This window comes from Oryctolagus cuniculus, chromosome 2 (genome assembly GCF_051225735.1).
Source record: "Oryctolagus cuniculus isolate XC-2025 breed Fujian yellow rabbit chromosome 2, ASM5122573v1, whole genome shotgun sequence".
Lineage (NCBI taxonomy): Eukaryota > Metazoa > Chordata > Mammalia > Lagomorpha > Leporidae > Oryctolagus > Oryctolagus cuniculus.
Genome location: NC_142868.1, coordinates 62054799 through 62068949, shown reverse-complemented (window position 1 = coordinate 62068949; position 14151 = coordinate 62054799). Strand labels below are relative to the sequence as shown.

The 14151-nt window shown below is 35.3% G+C and overlaps 1 protein-coding gene across 1 annotated transcript in view; it reads left to right on the top strand.

Annotated features, from left to right (window-relative positions):
• Window positions 1–14151, top strand: part of LOC127489556 (uncharacterized) — a 250323-nt gene that overhangs the window by 79794 nt on the left and 156378 nt on the right. The gene's annotated exons all lie outside the window — the stretch shown is intronic.

Here is a 14151-nt window from a genome sequence, read left to right as displayed (position 1 = left end):
GTCAGCAGCCAGTGATGGCTCAAGTATGCAAGTCCTGAATCATCAGCCAAGAGGCCCAGACTGAGTTCCTGACCCGTGGCTTTGGCTCTCATGTGACCCAGCCCTGACTAATGTGGGTATCTGGGGAGACAACAAGGGGATGGACAGCTCGCTCGCTCTCTCTCTTAAATAAATGTAACTAAATACTTATTAAAGATCCTCCATGTTCAAAATCTTTGACAAATATTAAAATATTTGAATAGTAAAGCATTTAGATATACTTATTTAACCTTTTATGATCTGTGTTACTCAAATTCTTGTTTTTTTAAAAGTCTTTTTTATTTTTATTTTATTTTATTATTTTTTTATTTTTTGACAGGCAGAGTGAGAGAGAGCAAGACAGAGAGAAAGGTCTTCCTTTGCCTTTGGTTCACCCTCCAATGGCCGCAGCGGCCGGCACACTGCGCTGATCCGATGGCAGGAGCCAGGTGTTTCTCCTGGTCTCCCATGGGGTGCAGGGCCCAAGTACTTGGGCCATCCTCCACTGCACTCCCTGGCCACAGCAGAGAGCTGGCCTGGAAGAGGGGCAACCGGGACAGAATCTGGTGCCCCTACCAGGACTAGAACCCAGCCGCAGCGCTGGCCTTTTTTTTTCCTCATATACTTTACCTGTAAAAATAATCTTTACTTGAAATGATATTAACTCTACTGTTCTCTGTTAAAGAAAGTTCTGAAAATATATTATTGACAATTGATTAGTGGAAAGAGAAAAGCTTTTGAAATGTGCCCCCCACAATTAATAAGAGTGTTATCTTTATTTATCTAATATTTGCAGTACTATGGATTTAATACATGAGTAAGTAGACCTATTAAAAAATATCAAAAACAAGATCAGTGCATTTTGTTGTCTTTACTTAATTATTTACCAAATAATTAGTGATAGATGTCAGTATAAATTTTTTTTCACATACTAGCTGAGAAACATATAAACATACATTATTTTTAACATACTGGGAATTCACGCGGATCAAATGAGGTTACCTAGACTTGTAGTTAATAAATCTGGTCCTGATTATTAGTACTTAACGTTGTGATATACTTTTAAAACAAGCCTTACCCAACATAATACTGAACCACTAATGACCAAACTGAATATTTTACTTACTTATTTAAAATTTATTATTATTTTTTATTTATTAATTTTTTGACAGGCAGAGTGGACAGTGAGAGAGAGAGACAGAGAGAAAGGTCCTCCTTCCGTTGGTTCACCCTCCAAATGGCTGCTACGGATGGCATGCTACGGCCGGTGCTGCGCTGATCTGAAGCCAGGAGCTAGGCGCTTCCTCCTGGTCTCCCATGCAGGTGCAGGGTCCAAGGACTTGGGCTGTCCTCCACTGCCCTCCCGGGCCACAGCAGAGAGCTGGACTGGAGGAGGAGCAATCGGGACTAGAACCTGGGGTGCCAGCACCGCAGGCAGAGGATTAGTCTGGGTGAGCCGCGGCGCTGGCCTATTATTATTATTTTTTTTTTAACTTTTATTTAATGAATATAAATTTCCAAAGTACAGCTTATGGATTACAATGGCTTCCCCCCCATAACGTCCCTCCCACCCACAACCCTCCCCTCTCCCGCTCCCTCTCCCCTTCCATTCACATCAAGATTCATTTTCGTTTCTCTTTATATACAGAAGATCAGTTTAGCATACATTAAGTAAAGATTTCAACAGTTTGCTCCCACACAGAAACACAAAGTGAAAAATACTGTTTGAGTCCTAGTTATAGCATTAAATCTCAATGTACAGCGCACTAAGGACAGAGATCCTACATGAGGAGTAAGTGCACAGTGACTCCTGTTGTTGACTTAACAAATTGACACTCTTGTTTATGGCCTCAGTAATCACCCTAGGCTCTTGTCATGAGTTGCCAAGGCTATGGAAGCCCCCTGAGTTCACCAACTCTAATCATATTTAGACAAGGCCATGTTATTATTACTTTAAAATATTTATTTATTTGAAAGGCAGAATTAGAGAGAGAGAGAGAGAGAGAGAGAGAGGGAGAAATCTTGCATTTGATGGTTCACTCCCCAAATAGCTGCAATGGCTGCAGCTGAGCACATCTGAAGCCAGGAGCCAGAGGTTTCCTCCAGGTCTCCCATGTGGGTGAAGGGGCCCAAGCATATGGGCCATGTTCTAGTGCTTTCTCTATTAGCAAGAAACTGGATTGGAAGTGGAACAACTGGGACTCGAACTGGTGCCCATATGGGATGCTGGCACTGCAAGAAGCGGCTTTACCCACTACACCACAGCACCCATCTCAAACTTAATATTTTTGTATTAATTAAATAATGTTGTCTGAAAGGCAGAGAGACACAAAGATGCTATCAGGCAGAGAGAGCCCTAATCCACTGGTTTATTCTTCAAATGCCCACATCAGCTGGGGTTGGGCCAAGCTGAAGCCAGAAGTAAAGAATTCAGTCTGTAAAGCCAGAAGTAAAGAATTCAGTCTTCCTATGGGTTAGCAGGAACCCAACTACTTGAGAGCCATCATCTGATGCCTCCCACTGTGTGAATTAATAAGAAGCCAGAATTGAGAAGGGAGTTGGGACTTGAACACAGCACTCTGATATGGGATGCTGTCCCAGTGTCTTAGCAACGAGATCAAACACTCACCCTGGGCCAAAGTGGACTTTTCCCTACTGGAATAATTTTATGCGGAAATCTTGACAGTTTTGCTCTAACTATATTTTAATAATATAAACATCTGGGCCGGCGCCGCGGCTCACTAGGCTAATCCTCCGCCTAGCGGCGCCGGCACACCGGGTTCTAGTCCTGGTCGGGGTGCCGGATTCTGTCCCGGTTGCCCCTCTTCCAGGCCAGCTCTCTGCTGTGGCCAGGGAGTGCAGTGGAGGATGGCCCAAGGCCTTGGGCCCTGCACCCCATGGGAGACCAGGAAAAGCACCTGGCTCCTGCCATTGGATCAGCGTGGTGTGCTGGCCGCAGCGCTCCGGCCGCGGCGGCCATTGGAGAGTGAACCAACGGCAAAAGGAAGACCTTTCTCTCTGTCTCTCTCTCTCACTGTCCACTCTGCCTGTCAAAAAAAAAATATATATATATAAACATCTATATCATTACAAATTAATAGTATGTCTAGTAAAGTTCAAATCTTTCTTTAAGCAACCATTGTCTTATTTCTGAAATAAAGAAATCCCAAATCATAAGCTTATTGTGAAAATGAGGTATTCTGAAATATTTATAATAAACTGATATATTTTGGGAAATGTTTGATTCTAAGATAAAATTACTTTTTCATCAGAAATTGAGTACCTATAATGTATATACTTTGATAAATCAGTAATTTCCATTATTGCAAACAGAAAAATTAGAAATTTGTGGATACAGTCAAATACATGACTAATGTATATGAAGAAAGTAAATGTTACTTCAAGTATCAAAAGAAAATACAGCAATTAAAATTTCAGAGATGTGATACATTAGAGTAATTTATGTAAGAGTTTAAAATTTGAAACATAGTAAATTCATTGGGAAACATTACATTGAAAAACAAACCAACTTGTGTCCATTGAATACATTTTTTTTGCATTGACCTTCAAATTGTCTTTGAAAATAAAGTTTAAACTTTGATAAATCTCTATTTCTTTTTAACTAAAAGAAATAGAACTTAAAATCACAGTCTGTCATTCTATCACTTACAAGAAATGGATGCTTTTTTCTTGTGAACATGAGTAAGTGAATATAAAAAATTTGCAAAATGCCTCTAAAATGTAACACCTATTAAAATATACCAATATATATTTCAAATGTTTTAGTTGTATTTAATTTAGGGCTCACATATTAAGAAATAGAAGATTAGATCATGAGACATTTTTTCATAGAAATATATTCATTGGCATAAACAATGAAAAACAAAAGCTTCTTCTAACTGTGGGATACTATGTAATTCTTTGTGAAAAACCATTCAAATGAAGATTTTCATGAAAAGGAATTTTGAAGGTTATTGGTTAATGTGAATAACAGTTCACTCAAAAGCTGCACCAACTGTATGCAGCTTTCCTGGTGGAGAGAGAACTGCTAAATCCTTATAATTCTGAATGTATTATCCTATCCTTATTGTAATATTACTAAATCTTTATCAAATTTTACTAAAAATATATTAAGGTAATCACAACATATTCAAATATTTAGTATCCTGCATTGGTATGCCACTCATTACCAAAACTTTGCAGATTTTTTTACTTTGCTAGGATTTATATGAATTAATATATAATTATAACCACAGCCATTTGTTAAAGCTTTGCTGAGATATGACTGGTACATTTTGATAAATTTTGCATACACATGAACCAAGATGCTATTGCCACAATAAAGGTAGAAACATAACATGAATTCCAAAAGCTTGCTTGTATTCTTTTTGAATTGCATATGTCAGTGGGTATCTATGTGAGGCAAGATTTAACATAAGATCTATCCTGTTAAGATATTTTAAAGTGCACAGTAATACCATGTTGCTAACTGTAATGCTATGTTGTACAACAGATCTCTAGAACACTTAAATATTTTTACTCAGAATGTAAAATAGTACAGCTTATAGAGGAAACAGGATGAAGTTCACCAAAAAAAATTAAAAATTCAACTATCATAGGACCCGTCAATTCCATTTCCATATATATAACCCACAGAACCAAAATCAGAATCTCAAAGAGATTTCTGTATCCCACGTTTATTATAGCAGTAGTCTCTATAGCCAGAGTATGAAACAACTGATAACTATGGAAAATTGACAAAAAATATATGGTATGTATAGTGCATATAATGGAATATTATTCAACCTAAAAAATGAATAAAATCCTACCAATGTTGAGAAATATTTAGACATTATATAAGTGAAATAAGCCATCTTGCAGCAACGATTTATTACAGCAAAAGTAAACAAATAAAAATTAACAAAGGACAAGGAATATGGGGTGAATTCTGGAAGAACCCAAGTATAAGCTTACAAGTCCTCTTCTAGGGAAACATATAGACATGCTTAATTTCTCAGAAATGAGTTGTGATAATCTGCGTGAAATGCAGCCTACAAAGGAAGCTCGTAGCAATTCAGTGTCCAGGGTTTCTTATTCAGGGCTGGTCTTAATGTTCATACTCTGCCTAATTTGATTCAAAATTCTAGACTTTCAGAAGGAAAACAGATATTCAACCGAACGACAATGTAGGCATAAATTGTTTAGGTACATTTAAAAAGTCCTATGCTTTTTAATACACTCACAAAAGTTTTTCACACTTGGAAACATTCTTGAAATCCATGTTTCTAGATACTAGCTGAGAACCAACCATGCAAGTAAGTTTTTCCAAAGAGAATGATCTCTGTCGATCCTGCTATGTTAATTCTTTTCTGCATAATATTAAACAGCAATTAAATTACTGGGAACATAACTCAAAAGTTTTGAATTTTAATATTTTCTTGCTAGTTTCATAATAATAGGGTAATACTTCAAAATATTTGACAAAAACACAATAAAGATGAACTTATAATTGGGAATAAATAGAAGTAACTGAAATAATAGCATAAATAATCACACTAAAAAGGAAGGCATTGAAATTTTCATATAAATTCTTATATTTTACTATATGAGTTCACTTACTTAATGTATACTTTTCTTTAAAATGTTTGAGAGCCACATAAACTTGTATTTATTTGGGGGTATCAAGTAGTATCCTGATACTAATATAAACTCTATAATATCCAATCTCAATGAATTTTTTATTTCTTGAAGTACTCAATATTTCTTTTTGATGAAAACATTAAAAATCCTATCTCAGGGCCAGCATTGAGGCATGTTATAGTAAGCCATCTGTGACACCAGCATCCCAAATGAGTGCAGGTTCAAGACTTCACTGCCCCACTTCTGATCCAGTTTCTTGCTAATGCACTGGGAAAGCAGTGGATGATGATCCAAGTGCTTGAATCTCCACTACCTACAAGGGAGACACAGATGGAGTTCTTAGCTTCTGGGTGCCACCTTGTTAAGCTCTGAACATTTTGGATGTGGGAAATGAAACAGCAGATGGACAACCTCTCCCATACTCTTTTGTCCCCTTTCTCTCTTTAAGCCTTTCAAATAAAGAAATAAATGTTTTAAAAATCCTATCATCTATGTTTTTTAAATAGGAATAAACATTACCTAGAGTCATTATACTGTGCAATAGAACCTCTACCTAATGTATTTTGAAGATAAATATCACGAAGTCAAAATTTATTCACCCAGTTTAAAAAATGCCAAAATATACAGTGACATTAAATGATCATTTTTATTTTGGTATAAATTATTTGAAATATCATGAGTTCAAAAAGTATCAGATTTTTGTTCATGATTGAGAGAACATAATTGAAAAATTAATTGTGTATCTATTGGAAAATAATGAAAAACTGTTATCCATCTGGAGATAACACATAGACCAACAAGTTATTTTGGACCAAATCTACATGTTATCTCTGTTACTTCTCAATGTTGGTGATTTGTTCATTGTTCTTTTGATCTTATTTGATACTGAGCTATCTGTGGATGATGATATTATTTTGAAACTTCTTGCAGAGAATGATTGAAGTTGATATGCCCAGAAACTAAAAATTTCACACTTGGGGTCTGAAATGCCCTCTGCCAACTGTTTAGTTTTGTATGTGAATATCAGATTTTGTGGCTTCTATATTAGTGTTGGAAAAGGTTCAGTGTCTCAGAAGAAATACTGATATGTGGGGTTACAAAATATCCATGGAAAAATGGAATTAAAATAAGTTTATTTTGTGCAAAAGTGAAATCCATGACTTTTTTTCATACTGTGCATTTTCCATGAACTTTGTGAAACCCCCTCTTATGCATTCCCATCCATTTAACCTGACTTCCATTTGTGTCAAGTGCTTACCACTCCCCTTCCTGCTCATGCATTAATCTGTCTTACTTGATGTGTTTTCCCCTTTATTCCATAACTACAGAAAAGACCTAAAATTCATGTTTTATGAAATATTTGGGCATTAGGAAGACATCCATAGAATTTGATGAACTCTACTGATGGAAACAGCAATCCCTATAGCTACTGTAATACTGAACTATCCTGCAGACAAAATTGCTATGGAAAAATAGAATTCATTTGTCATCCTTCTAATTAACTGGCAATTGTTTGGGCCGCTACCATCCATGTAGCGAAATAGGCAAAGGTGGAGGACTCATAGTTCCCAATTTTAAAAATTACTACAAAGCACAGTGATGAAAATAGTGTGGTAAAGGCATAAAGGTAGACATACAAGACAGTGGAATAGAGTCAGAGTCCAGAAATAAAACCCAGATCTGTGGTCAATTGAATTTTCCCCAATGGTGATAAAATCATTCACTAGGAAAGAATAGTGTCTTCAACAAATGAGTCGGAAGTAACAAATGAGTCTGAAGTAACATCAAAAAAAAAAAAAAAAAAGTCAGACTTTAACTCCCATTATGCAGAAAAATTAACGTGGAATGGAACAATGTCCTAAATGTAACTGCTGAAATCATAAACAGAAGAAATCATAAGTAGTCAATCTTCATGACTTTGTGTTTGGTGGTGAAATCTTATAGATGACAACAAAGCATGAGCAACAATGGGAAAACAGATAAATCTGACCTCATCAAAACTTCTCTCTCCATTCCAAAACAATGTAAAATAATCTTAACGAATCACGAGAAACATAGCATTGAAAAATCTCGCATGATGACAGAAGAGGTGAGATGACAAGAAACATGAGATATCTAGAGGTCTTCCAGATCCAGATTATTAATATAGTACATTTTGTTGTGGTGTTGCACAGAGTACATTCTAAAGCTAATGTGGATGAGTTATGTGTACAAATTCTATCATGTTAAATGCTTCTATACTACTATAAAAAGATAGTACGTGACTACATACTAATATGGTATGTGAAAATTCATTTCTGTAAATTATAATATTAAACACATGACAAGATGAATGCTCACAATGAGAGAAATCAAATCCTTTTTCTTCAGTGAGTCTGCAGGGTAATTTGAAAACTTAACATTTGTAACAAGTTCCTGGGCAATGCTGACACAGAAGGCCCAGGGATCATACTTTGAACACTGAGCATCTGACAAGCATGTCCCTATCATGTGAGGAGCTATGCTTATTATGGACAATGTTGTTTATCTAACATCCTTTCCCCGTGCTCCAACTGTTGGGCAGTGTCCAAATTTTCCTTGATAAATTTCACATTTTCTTTATTTAGAACCTTGAAATTCTGGTGGCATTGATGTTATCCCAAGATCCTAGGTTTGTTGAGATTCCTATAAGCCTTGAGTGTCATTTCATGCACCTATAATGACTGGTTGAAGAAAGTACAGTGGACACTCTGCAATTAATTAGCACACACTATTCTACATGCCAGTAGTTGTCTTTCATTTGTCCAATTGCAATGAAAGCCAAAAATTTAATCTGATAAATATTTGGCGAGAAATATTCTCTCTCCCTTTGTATGCCAATGAGGGACCACACAGTTATATTTGATTCTGCATATCATTTTGAAACAATGAGCCAAATCCTACACTGGAGAGCTAAACGACTCAACAAGAATCACAAAGTTTCCAGCTAAATGCTAGCAATATTGTTTCATGAGCCAGCAAATCAATTTTATAATATATTATTTTTGTTATAAAAATACTGTAAAACACTGGCATTCCAAGATGGTTAAATAAACTTTGCATTTTGTGACATTTGCTGTATAATATTTTAAAAGACAATAACATAATTGATGAATTGATGCCTTTTAGAAGTTTCTAATCTAATTCCTTTCTTTTCTTCCAAGGTATACATATTGCTTTGAATGTGGTGTTGCAAATCCTCATATACTTTATTTTTTAAAAGCTTTTATTTAATAAATGCAAATTTCATAGGTAAAACTTTAGGAATACAGTGGGTCTTCCCCCAACCCTCCTTCCCATCCCACCTCCTACTCCCTCTCACATCCCATTCTTCATTAAGTTTTGTTTTTAGTTAACTTTATATACAGAAGACCATCTCTATACTAAGTAAAGATTTCAACAATTTGCACCCCCACACACATGCACACACACACAAAGTATAAAGTACTGTTTGAAAACAAGTTTATCCTCATATACTTTAAAGATAATATCACTTATAAGTACTTAGGAATCCATAAAAACCACATCATTTTGATAGCCTTCAAATCTTAAAATAAAATGCATGCTGTATTTTTGGCAAGTGTCTTCTATTATGTTGATGTATGTAACTCAGGTTTATTCATTGTAAATGTTAAAGCATTCCTTTGTAAAAAAAAATCTCATAATCATTCAGTCATTCACCTTTTGATTGACATGGAGTTTGTTTGCAAATGTTTTATTAATAACAAATAATTTTGCAATGATCATTTCAAGGATACATCTTTCCCTAGGGTAAAATTTTCTGAAAACTATGCCATGACCATAGCCTTAAGTACTATTTTCTTAGCCCTGAGGCAAGCAGCATTGGTTTCTTCCAAAAAGCAGCTTCCTCATTCACTTATACAGAATGCTATTTTGAATGTTTATCATGATGTGGAAAATGTTTATAAGTATTATACATCTAGCTGTAGATTTTGACAGTTTTTAGATTACTGCTCTTCATACACACACACACTCCCCAGCACCATTGCCGTCAACAATAATACAAAAATTCTCATCAACTTATGGTGAAGTTACCTCCTTTTTAAACCACCATAAGTAGAAAATATTGCAATCAAAATGAACTTAATGGGGGCTGGCACTGTGGTGTAGCAGATAAAGCTGCTACCTGGAGTTTTGCATCCCATATGGGCACTGATTCTAGTCCCAGCTGCTCCACTTCTAATCCAGCCCTCTGATATGGCCTGGAATAGCAGTGGAGGATGGCCCAAGTCCTTGGGCCCCTGCACCCGCGTGGGAGATCTGGAAGAAGCTCCTGGTTTCTGGCTTCAGATCGGCCAAGTTGCAGCCATTGTGGCCATCTAGGGAGTGAACCAGCAGATGGAATATCTCTCCCTGTCTCTGCCTCTGCCTCTCTGTAACTCTGCCTTTCAAATAAATAAATAAATATTTTTTTAAAAAATGAACTTAATGCATGTGTCTTATCAAACATTGCAGTTTGGCAACAGAGCACTCTTTAGAGTATTGCTTATTTACCTCCATGATCACGAGGCTGACTGGAAACTTAGGCTCCCACACTGCCTGACATCTAGAGATTATATCTTAAGTCGAGGAAAAGATCAAAATTCTACATACACAGTACAGTTTCCATTGAAATAATATGCTTTTGTAGCATTGTGAAGTTGGGAAATTGTTAAGATGAACCATTCTAAATCAGAAACCATATTTGCAACATGCATCAATAGCAAACGTTATGTCAGCATTTTAATTGGAATTCCATCAATTTAATTTATATATCAATGTGAGCATTTAAAATATCATACATCCTTTATTAATGTTTTCTTTAATGACTTAAACAGTTCTGTAAACATCTTCCTAAAGATAGTACATACATTTATAAGTGTGTGTTTATGTATGAATGTGCGTGTGTCTGTGTGTAGGTATATATATGGCTATCTCCAAGTCTTTTGTTGTTCAGAATATCATTTTATATTATCTTCTAGCTTTCATGTATGTTTGATAAGAGCTCTGCTGTTGATTTTATAATGCAACTTCATTGTTCAGACAATATCTTTTCTTTCTGACTGCGGTTTAATATTTTCTCTTTATCTTTGCAGTTTAGCAGTTATAGCCCAGCATATCTGTGATTATCATTTTCTTAACTAGGGTTGGAAGTCAGTGTCTTCCCTAAAGCTGAGAACTCGGGTCTCCTTTTCATAATTATTGACAAATTTTCAGAGGAAATCTTTTTTTGTTTATTGCTTACTTCATGTTTACTCCTTAATTCTAGAACTCTATTTGGAAGTTATTTCTTCTCTTTCTTTCACAGTGGCTTTTACTATCATTCATATTTTCAATAATTTACCTCTCTTTTGTATTCAGATCTATTTCAGTTTAATAATTCTCTCTTTTATTGAGGGGAACTACTTACATTTTTAAATTTCATGATTGTATTTTTCATTTGAGGAAGCTGTATTTTCTCATTATCATTTTCATTTGGCCATTACTGAGAATATCTTTTCCTTTATATATTATAGCCTCTATTTTATGTATTTTGAAATCTTAAATATATGTTATACTATATATTATACAGATAGTGAGAGTGTTAATTCTAGTAATGGTTCTGAAAATTCTTAAATTTTTTTGTTCTTGCAGGTTTACATGTGATAATGTTGCATGATATAGCCTTCATCTGCACATAGAGAAATTTAATAACCTGAGACTACGTTATGCACATTTTTAGAGTTAGAGTTTTTTAATAGCACACAGGTAAACTTCAAACTTGAATCTAGACACTTAATGTTAAATTTATTCACTCACTTAGAAGAAGGTATTAAATGTCTGTACTCCACAGAAAAGGCAAATAACTTGCCCAAACAACACAGCTTAAAAATTGAATTATAATGTAAGCATGGGTAGTTCAGTGTTGCAGTTTTCACTTTCATCGGTTGCGCTATCAGTATTTCATGCAATTTTATAATCCATTGCTTTCAGTAATATCCCACATTTATAATTATTATGTGATCCTTTCAGAGAAATTTTGGTGGGATAATAAACAAAAAACACTTTAGCTATATACATATGAAGAGTATCTTATATAGACTATGAAAAGAGAAACATCATTTGAGTAAAATATGTCTATGATTATTTTCCCCTTCTTAATATTTAGTATTTACATCATCAAATTATTCTTCCTTCTTTTTCAGGATACTATGAAACATAAAAAATTTTAACCTGAAGCTTCATTTTCCTTGATTTTTAACTTTATATTTTATAATAATAAGACATTTATATGATGTGAAGAAAAATAAATGCAAACAAACCTGGAATGAATGAAAATCGGCTCATGTAACTGTAAATAAAATAATTATTCAATATATAAAGAATATATTTCCATGTAGCAATCTCAAATAGCTCTCTCTCATCCAGTGTGCACAAATAAATTACTTAGGTAAGACAGCATAGGCACAGATGACGCTGAGTTTCATAAATAAAACCAGAAAACTAGAGATATGTTTTCAAATGATATACATGGAAACCAAGAGTTACACTTGAGTAAGCAAACAGCTCTTATACACCATAATAGAAACTCTAATATAAAAGGCAGTGTACACATGAGCAAAGCAACTAGAACTCTTTTGAAAGAGAATAGGGCACTAGAGCATAAGCCACAACATGAGTACTTTCCTTAAATAGCATCAGAATTATGAGAGTTAAAGTTGAAATTAAGAGAAAACTACTGAACAAAAGCTGGTATATGAAGCTAAAAATGGAAAAAATAATTGTTCAGAGAAAAAATATTAAATTAGCTAAGCTATAACTAATGACTTTTTTGTTCACTGACAGTTTGCCTATATTTTATACACTTATAATAAGAATAATCTTTACCAAAGTCTTAGCATGAAATAGTCAAAAAGACAGTAGGAGGTAAAGGTATGAGATTCTCTTAGCATCATAAAAAGTTTCACTCATTTGATATGGTCCATATTTATTAAATAAGAAATTTTGTATTTGAAGGTGTGGACAAAATCCAAATTACACCTGTGCTGTAGGAGTCTCTAAAAAGTTATAATTCATTTTAGTTTTTGTTTTAATTAAGATAAACTTTCTGGTATATGATTTTAAGACTTTAATATTCATATACATCAATTTAATGTGAAATGAATGGCAGTATAAATCATAGGCCAAAAATTCTTTGTAAAAACAGAAGGTGCTTTATTTTTCAAAGTTTCAACAATTCTATGACATGACTTATCTGGATGAGATGGAAATAAAAATAGAAGGACATTTTTAAAACTTCAAGAAAAGTGGAAACAACAGATAAGTTATTTTTGGTACAAAGTTTTTAAAAATCCGTGCATATTTTTCATAATATTATGATCCTCAAAAAGCATACAAGGAAATAGGGATAGGAAGGCCAGAAAACTAATTTATATTACAATATTACCATTGCTATAATATAATTATGTTTCATATGATTGTGCAAAAAACTGCATGTTTCCCATCTCCTATTCTTTTTGCTACCAGACCTTGCTTATTTTCTGCATCAAAATATTTCATTAAATATTTTTGTTTGCTTAACATTGTATTAGATTTTAGCCTATCAAAATAACATATCAAGCAAATGATACTTCCATAATTCTATATGTTGCTCGCTCCGCAGGCTCGAGGAGGAGTGGCAACGGATTTGCTGATGTTTCTTTCCCCGGTCCTCCCTGGATTAGCTGACGCCCCCCCCACCCCGCCTCCGTGGAGAGGTGGTACCCCCGCCACTTCCCCCACTTCTGCGGAGGAGCAGCACACCGCTGGCCTGCTCTTTCAGGGGTTTCTCAGATGTTCCCCCTGCATGTTGTCTCTCTCCTCCTTTATAGTCCTCTTCCACCAATCCCAACTCTGCTGGTGTTCTCTCCCCATGCGCTGAGCACGCTGCTCTCCTCCAATCAGGGGCAGGATCAGCTCTTGCAGCTTGTTAGTCGAGTTGGTGAGGCAGCTGTGTGGAAGTTGTTTACTCCCTCTCAGCCACATATGGTGGGAGATCAGATGCATAGAGTTAGTCTCAATAATCTCAGTGGTCTAGTCCAGTCTCAGTAGTTTCAGTACTTATTTGTCCATAGTCTCAGTACTTATTTGTCTCCTGGGCACCCTGCCATGTTGCGGGAGACGGGCCCTGCTCCCCATACTATATTCGTATTTATGTATTTGGTCCTAAAAGCACATACTAGGGGACAGGCTTAAAGGAATGACTGCTTTGGTTTCTTTGCCAGTTTCTTCAAGGGCAGTGCCAGAGGGTTCTATGCCATACCAGAAAGAGCAGTTCTGAAAACAGTAGCTCTGAAAAATTTTTATCTATCTATCTATCTATCTATCTATCTATCTATCTATCTATCATCTATCTACCTAATCTCCAAGAAGATCATGGGAAAGTCTTTGCTTTACAATCCTTTGGAATGGAGACCGATAACTGTGAAAAGAAATCGATATAGCTCAGGACTTCCC